Genomic DNA, 23,767 nt, shown 5'->3' with positions numbered 1-23,767 from the left:
TTTTGATGCAACACCCTGCCTGAGAAACACCAATCCGACAGTTTTATAATCAGGTCAGGAATATAATGCGGATTTGACAACTCAAAGGCAAGTGCACTAAGACCTCTTACACCATCCTGTCAGATGAGTTAGAACTAGAGGAGCTAAAAGCAGTTCTCCCTTTGAAGAACTCTCAGCCATAATTCAAGATGGTTGTGTCAAAAGGTGTTGTTTTTTTTTGTTTTTTTGGTATGTTATATTAAATTGACTTCGCAACCTTCATAGGGTCTTCTATTGATACAACCGACAGCACCTCAACTTTCAGGCATTTTGCAGGAAAAAAAAACACAAGAAAATGCTCCGCAGACTGTGCACAAATGCTACTCGCAAGTAAGTCTTCCAGGTCGTTTGTGTGTGCAGAAACGTGTGTCCACCAACATTTACTTTAAAAAATACCATTGGTAAGTGGTCCCAAAGTACCAACGTCTGACTTACACGACTGGTCAAAAGTTTTAGAACACCTCAATTTTTCCAGTTTTTATTGAAATTTATGCAGTTTACTGTCCAGTGAATAACCTGAAATGGTACAAAGGTAAGCAGTAAACTGCTCGAGGTTAAAAAAAAAAGTTTAGGTTAGCAAAAATGGGAAAATAATGTAAATTGCACAGTTATATTGTAAAAAAAAAAAAAGGCCTTCTTCAGGGAACAAGTAATGGGTTAACAACTTACAGCTATTCTGCAGCAATATAAGTAAATTAAGCCTTGAAAGTTGATGCAAACAATTCCTACAGGTGTCCCAACCTCTGCTGATTACTTGATTACAAACTCCCTGTCTGTATAAGAGCAGTATTGGAACAGACTGCTATTACACCCTCTGAAGCATTATTTGGACAATATTGCGCTGCATGAAGTAGTATATTGGAAACTGGAGGAAACTCTGACAGGAAGAGGTCTGGCAGACCCAAAGCCAGAACAGAATCAGAAGACAAGTTTCTGAGAGTCAACAGCTTGCATGATAGGCGGCTCACAGGACAACAGCTTCAAGCACAGCTTAACACTGGTCGAAGTAAGCAAGTCTCAGTTTCAACTGTGTCGGGAAGACTTCGAGCTGCACATTTGACAGGTCGAATGGCAGTAAGAAAACCATTGCTAAGATGGCAAAATAAGAAATAGAGGCTTGCCTGGGCCATGAAGCACCGCCAGTGGACTAATGAAGACTGGAAGAAGGTCTTATGGACCGATGAATCAAAATTTGAAATCTTTGGTTCTTCACGCAGGGTTTTTATACGCCGTCGAGTAGGTGAAAGGATGGTTCCTCAGTGAGTGACACCAACGGTCAAACATGGAGGAGGAAGCGTGATGGTCTGGGGCTCTTTTGCTGGATCCAGAGTCGGCGACTTGCACAGAGTGACTGGCACCCTGAACCAAAAGGGCTACCACAGCATTTTGCAGCGCCATGCAATACCCTCTGGTATACGCCTAGTTGGTCAGGGGTTCATCCTACAGCAAGTTAATGACCCTAAACACACCTCCAGGCTATGTCAAAACTACCTTCGAGGAAAAGAACAAGACGGTAGGCTTCAAATCATGGAATGGCCAGCACAGTCTCCAGACTTAAACCCCATCGAGCTGGTTTGGGATGAACTGGACAGAAGGGTGAAAGCAAAGCAACCGACAAGTGCAACACATTTGTGGGAACTTCTGCAACAGTGTTGGTAAGAACTTTCCGAACAATATTTGATTTCCATTGTAGAAAGAATGCCACGAGTGTGTTCGGCGGTTATATCTGCAAAAGGTGGCTACTTTGCTGAGTCAAAAGTCTAAATTAAATTTTGTTAAACAAAATGATTCCATGATTTCTTTTTAATCTCCAATTGTTTATTTGCTCTATGCTTAATTTCAGAGTACACTGAGACATTAAACTGCGTAAATTTCAATAAAAACTAGAAAAATTGAGGTGTTCTAAAACTTTAGACCGGTAGTGTACAATGGCAATTAATAGCACCAACCTCCACATTATAAATAGCCAAATGGAAACAATGATGTTATTTATTCCCAGGTTTGATAAATATGCATTGGGAGGTGGAACAAATATTAAAGATAGATTCAAAATTAGTAACCATAAACAACTAGTAAAAAGCCCATCAAAAATGATGGGTTGGAACAGTTTATTCACCGCTGCAGCCTTGTGAGCGAGCATGCCAAAGTCTGAAGCCTCGGCCTACTATCAGGTGGGCTAATATATATATTTTATATATCATACGGATGTAAATGAACACTGGTTTTACTCTGCTCGCGTTGCACATCATGTACAGCAAATTTCACCTCCATGTGCCTTGTATTTATTGTTATTTAAAAGAAACGCTTCTGTACACCGCCCTTAAGGCTCGGTTTGCAAGCCACCGTCTACAATTCCAATGGAAGACACATAATTACTCTTTTATGAAAAATATATTTCGAGTTTGTTTTATCTTCAAAAATAGACCGTAGTGAAACCACATTCATGATAAAAGATTGGCCTTTAAAGCCTACCCTTATGAGGGGGGACAGACATCTCCACAAACACACAAAATGACATTGTGCTTTATATGGTAGATATTTTAAAGAGCATTGCTCTGGATAGAGAGAGATTCCATATCTACTCTCCCAAACCAACTGTATTAGCTCCAGATATCGACAACACCCACTTCCGATAAAATCATCGCCATATGTATGAGCCTTTTTTGCATCCGCATTAAAGTATGCAATGTACAGTGGCACTCTTCTTCCAGCCATTGCTTATAAAGTGTAGCGCAAACCAATCCACATCATAATTGGCTCCCAGGAGAAATTTGCACATAAGGACCTCAGGCAGATTTTAAACACGACACCCATTAGACAGGCGGTCGGTCTAGCGCCGGATTAATTCTAATGAGTCAATAGTCAGGCTGACCTTATCACTTGCCAAATTACTGTTCGTGTTTGGCAGTAATGGAATAACAACGATCGAGGTACTGACCGGGCCAGCACATACATAGGTATTGTCGTATGAAGAGGAGATTGGCGGATGGCTAAATTGAGGGCTCCGATAACCGATTTCCATAAATATGTGGTTAAATACGAATACGTAATGATGAGAACACACTTTTTCAATGTAATTATTTCTCGGATATTATCAAATATAAAATGGTGAAACCATTGTATTATACCTGCACTTGGGCTGGCAGTAATGCCTAGAGACATGTCCATCTCTGAGCTGTCCAGCATGCGTTACAATCCCAGCTTAGGTATAAAGTGTCACCCTGGTGTTTCGCATGTAAGTATATACATCAAAGTGTGTGCCTTCCATCGAATGGACGTTAAACTGCGTGTTATTTCTATCTGCATTTGTTGATGCACGTAAAGGTTATCCCGCAATGCCCTTTGCCAATATTAGGGGAGTTATCGCCAGCACCAAGGCAACATTCCAAATTCCTGCCTGAATTGTGGATAGTAAATAGCCTTCATAGAGGTTCCTTGACATCTGTGTGATTGCTGGCTGGGCAGTAGCTCCGGCACTATAAAAATTTTATAAAAAAAGTGCTCCGGCACTATATATGACCAGGTGGCTAGCATGTTTCATTTGAATTGCCTTCTTCAGCTATGAATAGCAACCAATTCTATACCTGTATTTTAAATCAGGGGCAAATGATCTATCCTTTCTTGCCAAGGACTAATGGCATTTTGATATGCAAATCACTGAGTGATGTCACAGAAATACAAGATACAGAGGCTAAGGGTGATCCGAGTCCTAACCCCCTTTCTAAGTCAAACAGATAGAGACAGACTGTTTAGTCATTTTAATGAGGCTATCAGCAACAAAAAATGTTGTTTTTTAATCTAAATGGATCCTGATCCGAAGATCAACATATATATATCTAAAAAAAAAATCCGATTTAAATTTTTTTTAGAAACAATGCATTTGTGATAAATCAATAAAAAACGCTCTCCACACATTTAAATTGTTAAAAAATAATTAGAAACAATGCATTTGTGATAACAATGCAGATAACAATGCATCAAACAATGCATTTGTGATTTAAAAAAAAATACGTAAAAGCAATGCATTTGTGATAAATAAATTAAAACTCTCTACACATTTAATTTTTTTTCAAAAATTAGAAACAATGCTTTTGTGATAACAATGCAGATAACAATGCAGAAAACAATTCATTTGTGATTTAAAAAAATATGTAGAAACAATACATTTGTGGTAAATAAAAACATTCTTTACACATTTAAATTGTTTAAAAAAATTAGAAACAATGCTTTTGTGAAAGCAATGCAGAAAACAACGCATCAAACAATGCATTTGCGATTAAAATAAATTGAAGCAATGCATTTGTAATAAATAAATAAACAAATAAATAGATGGTATTCATGGAATACTTACCTTGCACAGTCAACTTGTTGCGAGCCAACTCTTCTGTTTTTGAACATTTTTTTCCTTTGATCCAATATGGCTGCCAGACCACGTGAGCGATGACATCATAAGTTTATATTCTCTAATATAATTGTTGCACAGATCACGCTCAATACATTTCAAACTGATCAGACTAAGCGTTATCCCTGTCGAATTATGACGTCATAATTATAGCACCAATGACGTCATTGTTAGCAACACCTATTCCCCATATGGAGTTATTTACAATGAGCCATGTTTCAATTTTATTCCATGCAGCAATTTTGGAGATATAGAGGTGCAACATTTTTCGGTTTTTCCTAGGTGGCGCTTGTACAACATGACCTATGACGTCATGATTATCATTAAAATATTCTAAAGGTGGAGGCGCTCCTATGGTGAAAATTTCATGTCCATCGGACCAACAGTTGCTGGAAAAAAAAAAAATGATCGGATGGATAAGTGTTGTATTTGCCGAATTATGATGTCATAACGAAGGCACCGATGACATCATCATTAACATATCTTATTCCCCATGGGGAGTAGTTGATAATGAGCCAGGTCTCAATTTTTTCCATGGAGTGGTTTCAGAGATATAGCGGTGCGAAGTTTTTCCAAGATGGCGCCTGTACCACGTGATCTATGAGGTCATAATAATCATTAAAATATTCTACAGGAGGAGGCCCTCCTATGGTGAAAATTTAATGTCAATTGGACCAACGGTTGCCGAGAAAAAGAATTTTTAAAATGCAGACACGGCACACGTACGGCACACGGCACATGACACACGTACGCAACTGAATGCTTAACCCCGCTTTTCGCTTCGCGAGCGCAGGGTAAAAACACTCTCTACACATTTAAATTGTTTTGAAAATTAGAAACAATGCATGTGATAATGCAGATAACGATGTGCATATGTGACATAAACAATGCATTTGTGATTAAAATATATATAGAAACAATGCAATTGCAATAACTAAATAAAACACTCAACACATTTAAATTGCGTCGGCTGATAGTGCTTTCAGAAAGTATTCGCAGGCCTTGAATTTTTCACATTTTGTTTTTTCAGCCTGAATTTAAAATGGTTAAATTGAGATATTTTTTGTCTGATCATCACAGAATGTAATCACCTGGTCCTATTACTTTTAGTAATCCTATTACTTTTGCGGTCAAAGGTTGAAGGTCAACGGCACATAAAATCATCAATATTTATCCGATTAAATTGAAATTTGAACACGGTTTGCATATTGGGTCACTGAAGCCCATTGTTTTTTTTCGGTCAAAGGTTAAGGTCACGGAAAGTCGTCCCTACCAGGTGTTACTACTTGCCAAAATAAGTTAAAATCCTTTGTAGTTTTACTTCAGTCGATCAACATTCAGCCTGACAGTCTCTGGCTGTGTTACACTTGGCAGTTTCTCAGCACAGAATAAAATGTGCTTGATAAGCAGTTAGAGTATTTGGACTCACAGTGTTTTCACACAACACGAGCCAAACCTGAAGGTTTGCACAAAGATAATTAAGGAAGTAGGATATGCTGCACGTAGTGTATATTTCTTAGATCATCCACCAGGCTTTCCTTTTCTACCATTCAAATTCGAAGAATGGAAAACTTTGGTACACCTCGGTAAAGAAATAACGGTTTACCACAGTGATATATTTGCATTTTTGAAATTCATACATCAAAATGCAGGGATTTAAAGTTCCTGCTATTCTTTCCAAGTATCAAGATAAACCTGTTAACTGTCTTTCCTTCATTTTTCTTCCTCATGGTCTATTTATTACCATTACGGTCTCCTTCTCTTTTATTATTCACAAGGTTCCTCTAGCTTCTTCAATGCGTTGTTTCACCAGATTTCTTCCTTCCAATAGTTATTTTAAAATTGTTACGTGGTCCCCTCGGTGAATACCTGGTCTCAGTGACCCCCGGACCGTGAGAGGAACTTCGCCAGAAAGCTGTATTATATATGCGCTTTCGCCACGCAAGCCATATGAATTTCACCCAAGAGACAACTGCCGTTCAAGGATATATTTCAAGGGTAATGATACCAAACAATTTCAATGACACAACCACGGAGATTTTCCCCGAGCAATCAACAATACATAATCCTCACCAATTCCCAATTCACAATCAATTCCCTATGATTAAGATGGCCATCTTATACATGTGTGTCCCGGGGAGTACTCACGAAACCCTTTTGGTCTCGGTCCCGCACAATGTCTCTGGGCCCCTCTTGACCAAGAGGATAGTCACCGTCACCGCACTCGGGCGGTTGAACGAACCCCGGGCGGACGTGCTCCAACGTGCCGTCTCGTACCGGGGACAGCTGTTGCAGCGCACCTCCTTGCCAAGCAACGGGGCAAAACCAAAACGCGGTTTGCAACGCGAGCGAGGCTCAACGTGCGACCCGTACGCGTCCTTGTAGACGGGGCGAAACCCAAACGCGATTTGCAACGCCTGCGAGGCTCCAAAGTGCGACCCGTACGCGTCCTTGTAGACGGGCAAAACCGAGCGCGGTTTGTAACGCGTGCGAGGCTCCAAAGTGCGACCCGTACGTTCCGTGCACGAACTCACGGGGACTTCACGTGTCCAAAGGTAATTACGCGGCCAGGTAACTCCTCTCGCCAAACGGGTTTCGGAACGCCCCGGTTTTCCGCGCAGCGCAAGGTCGATTCCACCTTCTCGTCGTCGCGGGGCGAGGAAGAAGAATCCCCGTCCTTTTTCTCCTCGTGTCTTTTCTTCTTCCGTTTCCGGCCACTTCCGTTTCCGGCCACTGGTTCCGAAGGGCTCCTGACCCTCCCATCACAACAACCCTTAATATAATACACACGGATAAGCAACCTGAATGGTAATTCCCATACATTCACATAAATATGTAACACTCCCCCCCTTCAAGAAAGAAAGTTTGAACCCAGCGAAAACTTTCTTTGCCGGCCAATTTGGAGAAACAAACCAGATCCCTCAACCCTCCAGATTACTCCCTCTGGACTAAGTACCAACAACGACATTGTCCCTGCCAAATCAAACTCCCTCTCATGACCCTCTGACTTTGACCGTCAGTTTCTTGGGAATGAAGGTTAAGGGGTTGATCCAAGATCCAAAGTTAGGCAACTCGATAGCACTTTTTCCGGGAGGCCAAGCCGAGTATTCACTACATGGATGCCTTTAGGAACGCGGAGTTCACGGTTAGTCCGTGCAGGAAAGTTCTCTACATGGGCGCCTTGAGGAACGTGGAGTTCACGGTTAGTCCGTGCATGAAAGTTCACTACATGGACGCCTTTAGGAACGGCGTTCACGGTTAATTCGTGTAGGAATCTTGGCTCGGCGGCTCCACCGCCTTCAGTGCTTCAACTTCTCAGAACTTCCCTAATAATTAGGGTGGGACCACTGGTCCCTGTAGTCCCATGAATAGCGGTCTCCTTCTCGGCCACCATTTTGCCAATCCTTCCTTCGGGAGCGGCCATAACTCAGGGAGCCTCCATAATAATATTGACTGCGGCCACCACCAAAACTACCGCCCAGTTGTCCTCTCCTGTAGACCTCTCGACGCCTACGAAATGCCTTCCCTACTGTTATGGTCCGACCCTCCAAATCCTTGCCATTCCAATTCTTCTCTGCCTCTCTGGCGTCTTTTGGGCTGGCAAACGTGACAAAGCCGAACCCTCTTGACTGTTGCGTTTCCCAGTCTCTTACCAACCGCACTTCCCCCAGCGGCCCATATCTGTTGAAGACAGAGGTCAGAACTTCTTCCCCTGTTTTGAAGTTCAGTCCCCCTACAAATAACTTGGCACTTTTGTCGCCATCTCGAGCTGGTGTGGCATTATTTTCCCTGCTGGGCTCTTTACCAACCCTCTGGTTACCATAAACTTGACCCCCGGCCAAATCATTCCCGATAACCACAGATACACCCTCTACAGGAAGCGTGGCTTGTAAACCGACGGTGACCGGTCCTGACACCAAATCGGACTCCAACTGGATGACCTGAAGGGGAGCACTAACACCGCCCCCGATCCCCTGTAAACGCACACTATCCCCCGTTGCCGTCTCCTCGGACCATGGCAAAATGCCTTCAAGCATTAAAGATTGATGGGCTCCTGTGTCCCTCAATATCCTAACCGGTCTCCGGTTAGTCGAGGCTCCATCCAGTGACACAAACCCCTCTGAAATAAATGGTTGGTAACCCTTTTGATGGCGATTTCTTACGCTAGCCATCGCATTCGGAGTTGTAATAGTCGGACTCCGCTCTGGGTTGTCCCTTTTCCTGAGGTAACAACTGGACATCAAGTGTCCCGGTTTCTTGCAAAACGCGCAAGTAGGCCCGGAGGAAAAACTCGGGGTCTGCCTCGGGCCCCCCGAACTATAAGTTTGTCTTGGGCCCGCATCCCTCTGATTTAGAACCGGTGGGGTATCATAGTTGTCCCCATAATCCTCTCGAGGCCGCCGCCATGTATGGTCGTTCTCCGCACCTGCTGTTCCCCACCTCCCCTGCGGAGATCTAGGCGAGGAGTTAGGTTCGTGGACCCCTATTCGGTGGGTTAAGGCATAATCATCTGCCATGGTGGCTGCGTCCCACAACTTTGGTACCTTCTTTTCCTGCAGGTACACTTTGATGTCCTCGTGGACACACTGCTGGAATTCCTCCACCAGGATCAAGTCCCGCAATTTCTCGAAGTCTTTCCCGACTCCTTTTGACTCACACCACCGATCAAACATGTTTTCTTTCACTCTGGCAAACTCCACATGGGTCTCACTCTCCCTCTTCCTGGCATTCCTGAATTTTTGCCTGTAAGCTTCCGGAACCCACTCATAGGCCTTGAGGATGTGCTTCTTCAGTACCTCATATTCTGCACATTGGTCCATTGGTAGCGCCGAATAAATTTCCTGAGCTTTCCCCACCAGCACACTTTGCACGAGTATGGTCCAGGCCTCCTCCGGCCAGTTTAATTGTCGAGCCACTTTCTCAAAGTGTGGAAAAAATTTCGCGACTTCTTTTTCACTGAACGGTGGAACCAGCCTCACATGTCTGCCCACATCCCAGGTTTTCTGGTTAGGTGTCGACCCCGTCAGCAAGGGTGGTGCCTCTCCCCGTTCTCTCATTAACTCCAGCTCCTTGAATTTGATTTCTTGCTGAAGCTCCATGTCACGTTCCTTTAATTCCCTTTCCGCTTTTCTCTCCTCTGCTTTTCTCCCTTCTACCCTTTCCTGGAGTTCTCGTTCCACTCTCCTTTCCTCTGCTTGTTTCTCTTCTCTCCTCGCTTCTGCTTTCCTTTCTTCTTCTGCTAACCTTTCCTGGAGTTCTCGTTCCACTCTCCTTTCCTCTGCTTGTTTCTCTTCTCTCCTCGCTTCTGCTTTCCTTTCTTCTTCTTTTAACCTTTCCTGGAGTTCTCGTTCCACTCTCCTTTCCTCTGCTTGTTTCTCTTCTCTCCTCGCTTCTGCTTTCCTTTCTTCTTCTTTTAACCTTTCCTGGAGTTCTCGTTCCACTCTCCTTTCCTCCGCTTGTTTCTCTTCCCTCCTCTCTTCTGCTTTCCTTTCTTCTTCTTTTAACCTTTCCTGGAGTTCTCGTTCCACTCTCCTTTCCTCCGCTTGTTTCTCTTCCCTCCTCTCTTCTGCTTTCCTTTCTTCTTCTGCTCTTTCCTTTTCTGCTTTCCTTTCTTCTTCTTTAATCCGTTCCTGGCTCCGTAACTGCAACTCCAGTTTCCGGAGCTCAACGTCTTCTGGTTCTTCGGGTAGCCACTCCCAGGCTAACTCGTCCCATTTTCCTAATCCCACCATAGATTGTATCACCGTGGCCTGCAACTCTGCCTTCCTCAAATTAGTTCGGACCTCCAAGTTAAAATGTTTGGCCAATTTCAAGAGGTCCGACTTTAGCAACGCTCGGAACTGTGCCTCACTCGGTGTTACCCCAAAGTTCTGTGCCACAAACGCCATGGTGCCTATCGTTAACACCTGTTAACCTTCACCCAAGACTTTACCCCAATTTCTCAAAATTTTTTTTTACCAATTAATAATTAATTAATAAATTTTAATTAATAAAAAATATTATTATTTTATTATTTTATACAATTTTAAATCCCGGACGTAGACCCAATTGCGAAACCGCAAATCGTAATTTGGACGAGCCCCCAATTCTGTTACGTGGTCCCCTCGGTGAATACCTGGTCTCAGTGACCCCCGGACCGTGAGAGGAACTTCGCCAGAAAGCTGTATTATATATGCGCTTTCGCCACGCAAGCCATATGAATTTCACCCAAGAGACAACTGCCGTTCAAGGATATATTTCAAGGGTAATGATACCAAACAATTTCAATGACACAACCACGGAGATTTTCCCCGAGCAATCAACAATACATAATCCTCACCAATTCCCAATTCACAATCAATTCCCTATGATTAAGATGGCCATCTTATACATGTGTGTCCCGGGGAGTACTCACGAAACCCTTTTGGTCTCGGTCCCGCACAATGTCTCTGGGCCCCTCTTGACCAAGAGGATAGTCACCGTCACCGCACTCGGGCGGTTGAACGAACCCCGGGCGGACGTGCTCCAACGTGCCGTCTCGTACCGGGGACAGCTGTTGCAGCGCACCTCCTTGCCAAGCAACGGGGCAAAACCAAAACGCGGTTTGCAACGCGAGCGAGGCTCAACGTGCGACCCGTACGCGTCCTTGTAGACGGGGCGAAACCCAAACGCGATTTGCAACGCCTGCGAGGCTCCAAAGTGCGACCCGTACGCGTCCTTGTAGACGGGCAAAACCGAGCGCGGTTTGTAACGCGTGCGAGGCTCCAAAGTGCGACCCGTACGTTCCGTGCACGAACTCACGGGGACTTCACGTGTCCAAAGGTAATTACGCGGCCAGGTAACTCCTCTCGCCAAACGGGTTTCGGAACGCCCCGGTTTTCCGCGCAGCGCAAGGTCGATTCCACCTTCTCGTCGTCGCGGGGCGAGGAAGAAGAATCCCCGTCCTTTTTCTCCTCGTGTCTTTTCTTCTTCCGTTTCCGGCCACTTCCGTTTCCGGCCACTGGTTCCGAAGGGCTCCTGACCCTCCCATCACAACAACCCTTAATATAATACACACGGATAAGCAACCTGAATGGTAATTCCCATACATTCACATAAATATGTAACAAAATCCTTTATCGATATAGGTGTATCCAGGATTTGGAAACTGAAAAGTGAGGGGTTGGGGGAGAGCCCAGGGTGGGAAGGTAGCAAGTTGTCTGAAAAAGGACATGAATAGCACTGTAAGCGCATGGCTTTAAATAGACATCGATAGCTACATCGATCGATATATCGCTCTATATCTATATCGATTGATTGATCACTAACATCAATATCTATATCGATCGATATAGATCTATATCGATATCTATATCTACATCAATTGATAATTATATCGATGGATAGCTATATCTATATCAATAGATCGATCGCATCCATAGCTATAGCTGATAGCTATATCTATATCAATAGATCGATCGCATCCATAGCTATAGCATCGATAGCTAGAAATTCGTTAATATATTTTTAAATGAAGTTGGAATGTTGAACCAAATTGTAAAAATGTGTTTTTGTCATCAAAATGGGATGGAATAAACCCCAAGGGCAATCCCTCCGCTGATCCCACAGCTTCCATCCCCAACCCAACCCCTTCACCACTTATTCCTGTTTTGGTGATGATAACACTTGGACTTTCCTATAAACCCTGCACATGGTGTGAAATTACCATGCAAAAAGTAAAAATATATAAGTCCCATAAGATTGACAGTCATGCCAATTTCCGTACAGAATGATCCATATGTCTTGTTAGCCACATGCTTAATTTTGACCATGTCAAAATTTATTCCAATGATATATTGTTATGACACATGCATTTTGTACACCGCTCCTTTCCTATGCCATCTCCAGGCGCTGCATGACGCGTGCTGAAAGGGAGTACTCAGTTTTCACTCCGGTTGTTTTCTTGCTTTCTTTCTTGTTTGTTTGTTTGTCCAGGCGATATCTCAGCCATCCATCCTTTGAGCTAGGAAGCTGAAATTTCGGCACAATTGTGAGCACATGCTTTGACAAAAACGTTTTTGTTTTTTTTGATTAATCAATTAATCGATTAATTATTTAATTATTCCATTCATTACATAATTAATTTAAAAAATTTAGTTACATATTGGGATGAAACGGTGGTGGTTTAGGTATTCTATTAGCCAATTGATTAATTATTTAATTATTTTACAACTATTATTTATTTATTTTCATTATTAATCACTTATTTATTTTCTTTCTCATCTAGGCAATATCTCAGGCACCTTTTGAGCTAGGAAGCTAATATTTGGACACGATAGGTGACCAAGTAATGTGGCTATAAAGGATATTTTGGATTTATTGATTAATCAATTAATCGATTAATTATTAATTATTCAATTAATGACTTAATTAATTTTTTTAAGTTACAGATTGGGATACAATGGTGGTGGTTTAGGTATTCTATTAGCCAATTGATAAAAAATTTAATTACTTTGCGATTTTTATTTATTTATTTTCGTTATTAATCGCTTATTTATTTTCTTTCTCATCTGGGCAATATCTCAGGCACTCTTTGAGCAAGTAAGCTAATATTTGGACATAATAGTGATCAAGTGATGCGGCTATAATGGATATTTCGGATTTACTTATTAATCAATTAATCGATTAATTATTTATTGATTAGTCAATTATTCGATTAGTTATTTAATTTTTGATCAATTAATTATTTAATTAGTTTTCAAACAGTTACAGATTCGGATGAAACATTGGTGGTTTAGGTATGCAATTAGCCAATTGGTTAAGAAATTAATTATTTTACAATTATTAGTAGTGTATATATGTTGCTTCTGGGACACTCTCATTTTCCCATTGACTTACATGTTAATTTTTCCCCTCCCTCATTGCCCCTAAACACCTCTATTTCTCTCACCCTGTTCTTTACGAACCTTCTAACCTTTTGACATGTTATCCTTATTCATTAGACCACTTAAACAATGGTCCTTCTGTGTGAACCTGTGATCCTTCTGACCTTATGGACCTTTTAACCTTATACTCTTAATATCATCTGGTGAATCATCTTTGGCCCACTCAAACAACGACCCTACAAATATTTGTTTATGCGTGGGAAATAATTTAATTCTCTTGCCACTCCCTTCACCATCTAATATATTAACAAAAAAGATGTTTGAGTTTGGTTCTTTATTAAGATATTTTAACTGAGCTAAGATAAAATGGTAAACCTCCCTCAATGTTCTTGTTTGAGCGCCTCCAGTGCCACATACCATTTTTAAATTAAAGTATATATTTTCCTGACAACCATCAAAGTTTTCCGTCCACTCAAAAATATTTCCATCTTTTTTACCCAATTCACCGGTATTTAAATTAATTCTCTTATTTGTTTTGTAAATTGTTTTACCAGTTGTCTTTTCAATTATACCTATTTGATATTTTTCACATTCGTTATGTTTACCATTTATATACCAAGGTTGATTACACCTTCACTCTTTAGTCTGGTTGGTACTTGGTTCTATCATTTATATAATAGTAAAAAAGGCGGCGGTAGCCCGTTAAAATCCCCAACCCCCCCTTTTTAACTTATCACTTATATATATCTTATCACTTATATATATCTTATCACTTATGTATATCTTATCACTTATATATATCTTATCACTTATATATATCTTATCACTTATATACTTATATAACCATAAGGGAGACTATCAATTCCATTTTCTAAAATAAACCTCTTATCATCAAAAGCCCCCAATGCTTTCTTATTTATCTCTTCTGAATATAATTGATGTTTATAACTTCTTATTCCATTAATCTTTCGAAACTCTTCTTTCTTTGTTGTTAAACAGTTATAATAATCATTAAAGTTTATTGTTTCTTTAATGACATTTTTCTTTATGCCTTTTAACTTCTTATCAGTTTTTTCAACGTTATTCACAATGTATTTATAAGCATAAGCCTTAGACCTCAATCCCACAAATTCACTCATTACATTTCCTCCTAATTCATCCTTAAACTTTCCAATCACCTTTTTATTTTTAGAAGAGAACAACTCACTCTCTGGACTGTAATTACTAGTGTCATAGATATTAATGTCCTTTTTCATGTCTGAATAAACATCATCAGTATTAATTTGCAAAATAAAACTATCTGTATCCATATAAAGTAGATTAACATCATTTTGATATTTCTTCCTCAAGTTATTATAAAAGTAATCATACATTAATGACTTTGATAAATCAAGAATTGATGTTCCAATATAAATAGGTTTGTTCATTTCAATACTCTCTTTAATCAAATGGATCGCACAAAAGTTCTCAGTAAAGACCTCAGCTCTAGTAAAACTCGGTCTATTAATTAATTTTGATGCTTGTTTCCAAGATGTTGATAGTCTGATATTTTGTCTTTTTCTCACATTTTCCATGGTCTTACCAAAGACCGCATTATTCATCAATTTATAAAAGTCTTTCTCAAAATCTGTTTTTGACTCTGTTCTTCTTTGTGTATTAAAATCAATGTACCCCTTCAACCAATGACTTTGATTGAACTTTAGAACCCTATGGATCTTCTCTACTCTTAGACCTTTTGATAAATATTGTCGCAAATTTCTTTGGTGTAGAACATAATTTTTCTTGTTATATAATGTAGTAAGTAATTTTTCTGTTGATTCACCTATATTAAATGATTGTTGATAATCACTTAACCACTCCTTCTTTGGACTTTCCTTTTCACAAGCAAATGGGAGATCTTTGTGTAGGTTATGAAGTTCCTCTGGATATTTCAAATCGACCTCAAAATAATAACCAACCTTTGAATCATCCAATTCTTTTTGTGTAGAGATACATACATCTTGTAAAACCTTTTTGTAATCTTTTTCCTTTACCCATCTAAGTTTTCCATAAGGAAGAGCCTGAGACATTGCCCAGCCATACAGGTTGTTCGCATCATAATACATCAAGTAGGAGCTCTCTACCGATGGATCATAATTTGGAATATACTTGTTATTTGCTTTAGCATATCTCTTTGAACAGACTTGTGAAATTCCTCCTCTCTTTGCCTTTTCAATCATCAAAAGCATATCAACATCGGTTATCAAATCCAAAGCTTGTTTTGTCATTTTTAACATCGCGCTCCAAGCCAATCCAGGAGCAGTGTAATAGTGAGCAGGATCCAATCCATATCCAGAATGACAGATTGTTCTGAAAGCCTCAAACACATCAGCCAACAAAAGCACATCAGTTTTGAGGTACAAATCGTGATACTCACCAAGATTCTTAATGTTATATTTTTTCCAAACATTTTGTGCGTGTACATAATCTTTATCAGATATATGACTATTATTTAATTTGTTATAGAAATTTTCTTTTAAAGGAAGTTGTGTTTCATTGAATCTCTCAAATGAGTCCATATAGTCATAGGGGTAAATTCCCTTTTGTGTTAGAAAATCTTTATCTAAAAAATACTCTGAAAGACATGGAAACTCTTTTAGATTTTGAACCAAGTTAGCCAATGGACTTGCCATGAATTTAAATGTATCAAGAAATCTGATATGAGTAATAGGAGATGTGTGAATTGTTTTTGTGAATGAAATGTATTTCTGATCCGTGTTTGGAATTGCTGAGATACTTCCAGAAGTCTTTGAGAGTTCCTTGATAAATAGATGTGTATCATAATGAGCGTTGTTATGAAGAAAGACAGGAATGAAAGAGGGGAGTTGATAATTAATATTACAACTTTGATGAGCCGGACCTCTATATTTACCAGTGAGATGACAATGGTCTCTAACCTTTAGACCTTTACCAATTTTCTCCTCACAAATATGACAGACATTGTTTTTTATAAATTCTCTTTTTTCTTTACTTGTTAAGGACATTGGTTTATTGGTTTCTCTCATTATCTTGGTTAATCGTACACAGTCTTTTTCTAGTCGTTTCACAAACTCCTCTGGGGTATTTGAGCCTCTATACATCTCTAACTTGTTATATTTATCACCAACGGATGATTTGATATAATAACAAAAACCACAAGGAGTATGTTTTTGATATTTATTTGTGTATGATTCTTTTGGATCTGGAGAAGCAGTATCAATTTTTTCTAAAATACTTTCAAAATCAGCATATATAACAAATGGATGTTTTATTGTTTTCTTTTCATCTTTGAATGTGATCTTTGAGCCTTTTTTAGGCATGTTGATTACCGTTGATTTATGTTCACCACAATAATTTGAATGTTTATCTAATCTTTCTTGTGTATGGAAGAAGTTAAGACAACGCATACAAATATATATTTTATTTGTTCTTTTACATACTTGTGGTTTTATTAATTTTGTAATATCTTTGATGTATGTATAATGTGAATTTTCCTCTGAATTAAAATATAGAAGATTAATATGAGTTTGTTTACAATTGTCAGAAAGCTTTAAAACCTGAATGTTGTTTGTTTCTGTTAGACCATAAACATTAACTGATAAATTATTCATCTTTTCAAATTTAGGAATATCATTTAAAGTCATCGGCAACTTTAGATCTTTCGTATTTAATGTATTCTCATATTTTTTATAATGAGATACTCTTTCATCATGAAAATGTGGAGGATGTAAGTGTGCTAAAATAGACCAGAGAAAACATTTATTGTCTTTATTTTTGATATTGATAACTGCTTTTCTATTTTTGATAACACTGGGTAAATCAATGTAAGAAGAAGCTTTTAGAGGATCTGATTTAAGAATATGAATGTCTATGTAAATAATTTTTCCTATATTGAATCCACTTCCTACGATTGAATTATCCACATCTTGCTCTTGTTTAATAAGTTCATCATAGACTCCTGATGTTTTAAAATCTTGATATGAAGATATAAAGTGTGGCTCAGTTCTCATGTATGGTGTATCTATAACTCCTTTATCCTTTGTCATTTCTAATTTTACCCCCATATAAAATTTAAGTGGTTTCATTTCTTTTAGTGTTTTTTCAATCAATGTTTGAACAGCAGGTTTGACTATTTCTACAGCATCAACTATAGACTTTGTTTCGGGAGGTTTGAAGTTAAAGATTCGAATCCTGATATGTCTTTTGAAAGCACCATCAGTATTTTTAATAGTAAACAATTTTGACAAGTGTTTGTTAGTTTTAAGATGGGCTTTAAACCCCTTCTTGAGGATGGTTGTTTTACAGACCTTACAATGTTTTGTTTTAGGTGGAAGAGGGGAAAGTTTGTTAAGAATGTTGTATGTATGTTTTGCGGTGAGAATATGTTGTTTATAATATTTTACTTCCTTCTCGCAAGTATCACAATAAACCATATTTATAGCGTGAGAAAACGTGGTGTTTTATATATATCACTGTGCTTAAAATAAAACACTTTTGAGCTTTACAGCTCCGTTTTATATATATCGCTGTGCTTAAACTAAAACACTTTTTCACTCAGAATCATCTAAGTCATAACTATCACATGAATACTCAGAATCATACTCAGAGTCATCAATAAAGCTACTCTCATAACTATCATTTGAGCACAAACTATTAGTATCATAACTATCATCTGTGTTCAATGAAATACTATCATCACCATCGTCCGAGTTCAATGAAATACTATCATCACTATCGTCCGAGTTCAATGAAATAGTAAAATCTTCACTGCTGTAATGACTCATATTTAATTAGCAGAAAAAACCTTTCCATCTATACCAATATACTTTCTTTCATTAACGGATTCAATCTCTACATTTTTAATATCAAAAGTTATCTTTAAATAATCTCTAACTATCATAGAACGAAATGACATTTCACCAGAAATATTAACATCATTCATTTTACTTAGATCTACACCCTTTGGATTATTAAAGTAAATACAAATTTCTCCACGAGTATTGTTGATGGTCTTATCATTCTTTTTCAAAGTATCGTGGTCAATCACTTTTTCAAGCTTTGAATAAATTGCCAGGAGTAGAGGAGAAACTTTTGTTAGATTTACTTTAATGGATGTCTTTCCAGGTATAGTTAGAGCTCTTCCTTTAAATGAAATAGAGGGGCTCATGTTATTTTCCATAACTGGTTTTACCCAAAAATTTCCATATTTATCTTTGTTCAATTTAACATCTTTGACATATTTTTCTATATCTTTCACCGAAGTAGAGATTGATTGAAATTTGTCTTTTGTGCTTTGAAACATTGTATTTATTAATGAATAAACTTGCATTTAGTTTAAGTAAAAATTTACCACATAAATATGATAAGTTCTGAAGGATATTTAGAATTTCCAGACTCTCCATATGATAAATTAGAGAATTGTCCGGCTTGTGATAGAGTGGGGCTTAATGATGAGGATTCATATAAACAATGTATTTTCTGTGATTTAATTTTAATTAATGATAATAAAAAATATATAAATATATATAACTCTTTTAAATTAGAACCAAAAATGAATTACTTTACAAGATTAATAAGAGAGATGGATGTTAAGTATTGTGATGATAATACACCATTTCTTTCAAGGGAAGAGACTATTTGTATTGAGGAAATGTATAAGGGTTTAATGATATTTATTATTCAAAATAATTTTAATGGAAATGTTAATACAAGATACTATATAAATAAAATAATGAATTATTTTGAAATTAAACCCGAACTCAGGATAAAATATAGAGTTTCTAAAATAGCTCAAAAAAAGTTAGATGACTTGTTTTCCAAATATATAAATGAATGATTTTTTACCCGTTTGGGAAAATAAGATAAAATTTAATAACCATAAAAACATTCCAAATTCATTGAGATGTCTAATAGTTGGTTCAAGCGGATGTGGAAAAACCTGTTTACTTTTAAAGATGCTCCTTGGTCCTAATTTTTTAGATTATGATAATTTAATAATTTTTACAAAGTCTAGTTTTCAACCCGAGTATCAACTACTCTCACAGGGTTTTAATGCAGGTCTTAAAAAGGAAGACATTATCGGTTTATTTAAACTTCAAAACAAACTAAATGATTATAATATTGAAGATATAATACAATTATTTTGTGATACACAGAAATCAAAATCGAAACCAAAACCCATAACTTGTATTCTCAGTGATAATACGGATGATATACCTTCACCTCAAGATTTAGATAAATCAAAAAAGAACCTCGTCATCTTTGATGATTGTGTTAATGAGAGAAACCAAACAGTAATGGATAGCTACTATACAAGAGGGAGACATTCTTCTTGTAATTGTATATATCTTAGTCAATCATATTTTCAACTCCCTCGACGCTCAATAAGAAACAATGCCAATACTTTTATTTTATTTAAGTTAAATTCAATAGATGTAAATAATTTTTGGAGAGATAATTGCTCTACGTTATGTCATAAAAAAGAATTTGAAAATTATATGAAACACACGATTGAAAAATATAAATATATTGTTGTGAAACAAGATGAGATATTAAAGGATGTATTTTTATTTTAAACATAATTACATATATAAATGACAACAATTATTATTAACCTTGTGGGTAAATCTGCTTCTGGAAAGAACTTTCATAAATCTAAACTCTTGAATAGTAAAAATGAAAAGATTGTAAGTTTTTTAAAAAAACACCCTATGATTCGTTTTGTGAGTACTACAACCAGAGCAAAGCGACCAGGAGAAGTAGAAGGGAAAGATTATTACTACATTTCAATGGAGGAACATATGCGATTGAGGAACGAAGGTCAAATATTTGAGGAGGTCTCTCTTGGTTCTACAAAATATTCACATTGTAAGAGTGAGTTAAATAAAGTAAAATCTAATGGTCTTGGGATTTTAGAAACTAATCCTGAAGGAATGAGACAAATTATTAAACAATTGTGTGGTGATGGAGTTAAGATTTTATCATTCGGTTTTGATATCGATGAGGAGACTCAACGCAAACGTATGAAAAGCAGAGATACAAGTATTAGTGAAGAAGAAATAACAACTCGTATTAATACCAATAAAGAATTTGATGAAATATTTAAAGAAAAAGATTTATTTCAACACATTTACTATAATGATGAAGAAAAGGAAAATTTTCCCATTGACCTTTACAATTCATTAAATGATATTTTTCAATAAATAAATACAGAAAATGAATTGTAAAGGTCAATGGGAAAATTTTCCTTTTCTTCATCATTATAGTAAATGTGTTGAAATAAATCTTTTTCTTTAAATATTTCATCAAATTCTTTATTGGTATTAATACGAGTTGTTATTTCTTCTTCACTAATACTTGTATCTCTGCTTTTCATACGTTTGCGTTGAGTCTCCTCATCGATATCAAAACCGAATGATAAAATCTTAACTCCATCACCACACAATTGTTTAATAATTTGTCTCATTCCTTCAGGATTAGTTTCTAAAATCCCAAGACCATTAGATTTTACTTTATTTAACTCACTCTTACAAAGTGAATATTTTGTAGAACCAAGAGAGACCTCCTCAAATATTTGACCTTCGTTCCTCAATCGCATATGTTCCTCCATTGAAATGTAGTAATAATCTTTCCCTTCTACTTCTCCTGGTCGCTTTGCTCTGGTTGTAGTACTCACAAAACGAATCATAGGGTGTTTTTTAAAAAAACTTACAATCTTTTCATTTTTACTATTCAAGAGTTTAGATTTACTAGGGCATGCCCGTACTATATATATATCTAAAATTATATCCCCCCCCCTCTATTTACATGAAATGGTTTGGTCCAAAGCGAACGGCTTGCGAGTACGGTGACAATCCCCCCCCTCTATTTACATGAAATGGTTTGGTCCAAAGCGAACGGCTTGCGAGTACGGTGACAATCCCCCCCCTCTATTTACATGAAATGGTTTGGTCCAAAGCGAACGGCTTGCGGAGTTTGGTAAAGAAATCGCCATAGCGTGCACAAACGCGCAGGAAAGCGAAAGAATCGCAAATTAGTTTTAATTAGTCTTAAAACATAGTTTAACGCCAACATAGTTTGCCAACGTGAAATAAATGAATACGCTCTCAAATGTGCCATCCGAGGCAGAGTCTGTTCGGCACGTTCGGCACACGTGATAGCTCGCTGCTCTCTGATTGGTTGAATCGTTTTTTGGACATAGCTCGGTAACTACTTATCCGATTAATATGAAACCTTGAAAAGGCACATCCTCGGGTCCCCAGCAATATACCTGGCAAGTTTAAAGTATATCGGACCTGTGGTTGTCGAGAAACAGCGGTCACAGACAAACAAACAAACACACACACAGACACACAGACACACACACACACACACAGAGATTGCTGGAATTATAGATAGATGAAAGTTCTTTCCAGAAGCAGATTTACCCACAAGGTTAATAATAATTGTTGTCATTTATATATGTAATTATGTTTAAAATAAAAATACATCCTTTAATATCTCATCTTATTTCACAACAATATATTTATATTTTTCAATCGTGTGTTTCATATAATTTTCAAATTCTTTTTTATGACATAACGTGGAGCAATTATCTCTCCAAAAATTATTTACATCTATTGAATTTAACTTAAATAAAATAAAAGTATTGGCATTGTTTCTTATTGAGCGTCGAGGGAGTTGAAAATATGATTGACTAAGATATATACAATTACAAGAAGAATGTCTCCCTCTTGTATAGTAGCTATCCATTACTGTTTGGTTTCTCTCATTAACACAATCATCAAAGATGACGAGGTTCTTTTTTGATTTATCTAAATCTTGAGGTGAAGGTATATCATCCGTATTATCACTGAGAATACAAGTTATGGGTTTTGGTTTCGATTTTGATTTCTGTGTATCACAAAATAATTGTATTATATCTTCAATATTATAATCATTTAGTTTGTTTTGAAGTTTAAATAAACCGATAATGTCTTCCTTTTTAAGACCTGCATTAAAACCCTGTGAGAGTAGTTGATACTCGGGTTGAAAACTAGACTTTGTAAAAATTATTAAATTATCATAATCTAAAAAATTAGGACCAAGGAGCATCTTTAAAAGTAAACAGGTTTTTCCACATCCGCTTGAACCAACTATTAGACATCTCAATGAATTTGGAATGTTTTTATGGTTATTAAATTTTATCTTATTTTCCCAAACGGGTAAAAAATCATTCATTTATATATTTGGAAAACAAGTCATCTAACTTTTTTTGAGCTATTTTAGAAACTCTATATTTTATCCTGAGTTCGGGTTTAATTTCAAAATAATTCATTATTTTATTTATATAGTATCTTGTATTAACATTTCCATTAAAATTATTTTGAATAATAAATATCATTAAACCCTTATACATTTCCTCAATACAAATAGTCTCTTCCCTTGAAAGAAATGGTGTATTATCATCACAATACTTAACATTCATCTCTCTTATTAATCTTGTAAAGTAATTCATTTTTGGTTCTAATTTAAAAGAGTTATATATATTTATATATTTTTTATTATCATTAATTAAAATTAAATCACAGAAAATACATTGTTTATATGAATCCTCATCATTAAGCCCCACTCTATCACAAGCCGGACAATTCTCTAATTTATCATATGGAGAGTCTGGAAATTCTAAATATCCTTCAGAACTTATCATATTTATGTGGTAAATTTTTACTTAAACTAAATGCAAGTTTATTCATTAATAAATACAATGTTTCAAAGCACAAAAGACAAATTTCAATCAATCTCTACTTCGGTGAAAGATATAGAAAAATATGTCAAAGATGTTAAATTGAACAAAGATAAATATGGAAATTTTTGGGTAAAACCAGTTATGGAAAATAACATGAGCCCCTCTATTTCATTTAAAGGAAGAGCTCTAACTATACCTGGAAAGACATCCATTAAAGTAAATCTAACAAAAGTTTCTCCTCTACTCCTGGCAATTTATTCAAAGCTTGAAAAAGTGATTGACCACGATACTTTGAAAAAGAATGATAAGACCATCAACAATACTCGTGGAGAAATTTGTATTTACTTTAATAATCCAAAGGGTGTAGATCTAAGTAAAATGAATGATGTTAATATTTCTGGTGAAATGTCATTTCGTTCTATGATAGTTAGAGATTATTTAAAGATAACTTTTGATATTAAAAATGTAGAGATTGAATCCGTTAATGAAAGAAAGTATATTGGTATAGATGGAAAGGTTTTTTCTGCTAATTAAATATGAGTCATTACAGCAGTGAAGATTTTACTATTTCATTGAACTCGGACGATAGTGATGATAGTATTTCATTGAACTCGGACGATGGTGATGATAGTATTTCATTGAACACAGATGATAGTTATGATACTAATAGTTTGTGCTCAAATGATAGTTATGAGAGTAGCTTTATTGATGACTCTGAGTATGATTCTGAGTATTCAT

The sequence above is a fragment of the Myxine glutinosa genome, chromosome 1, assembly GCF_964187855.1.
Source record: "Myxine glutinosa chromosome 1, kmMyxGlut1.1, whole genome shotgun sequence".
Lineage (NCBI taxonomy): Eukaryota > Metazoa > Chordata > Myxini > Myxiniformes > Myxinidae > Myxine > Myxine glutinosa.
This window is presented reverse-complemented; position numbering follows the sequence as displayed.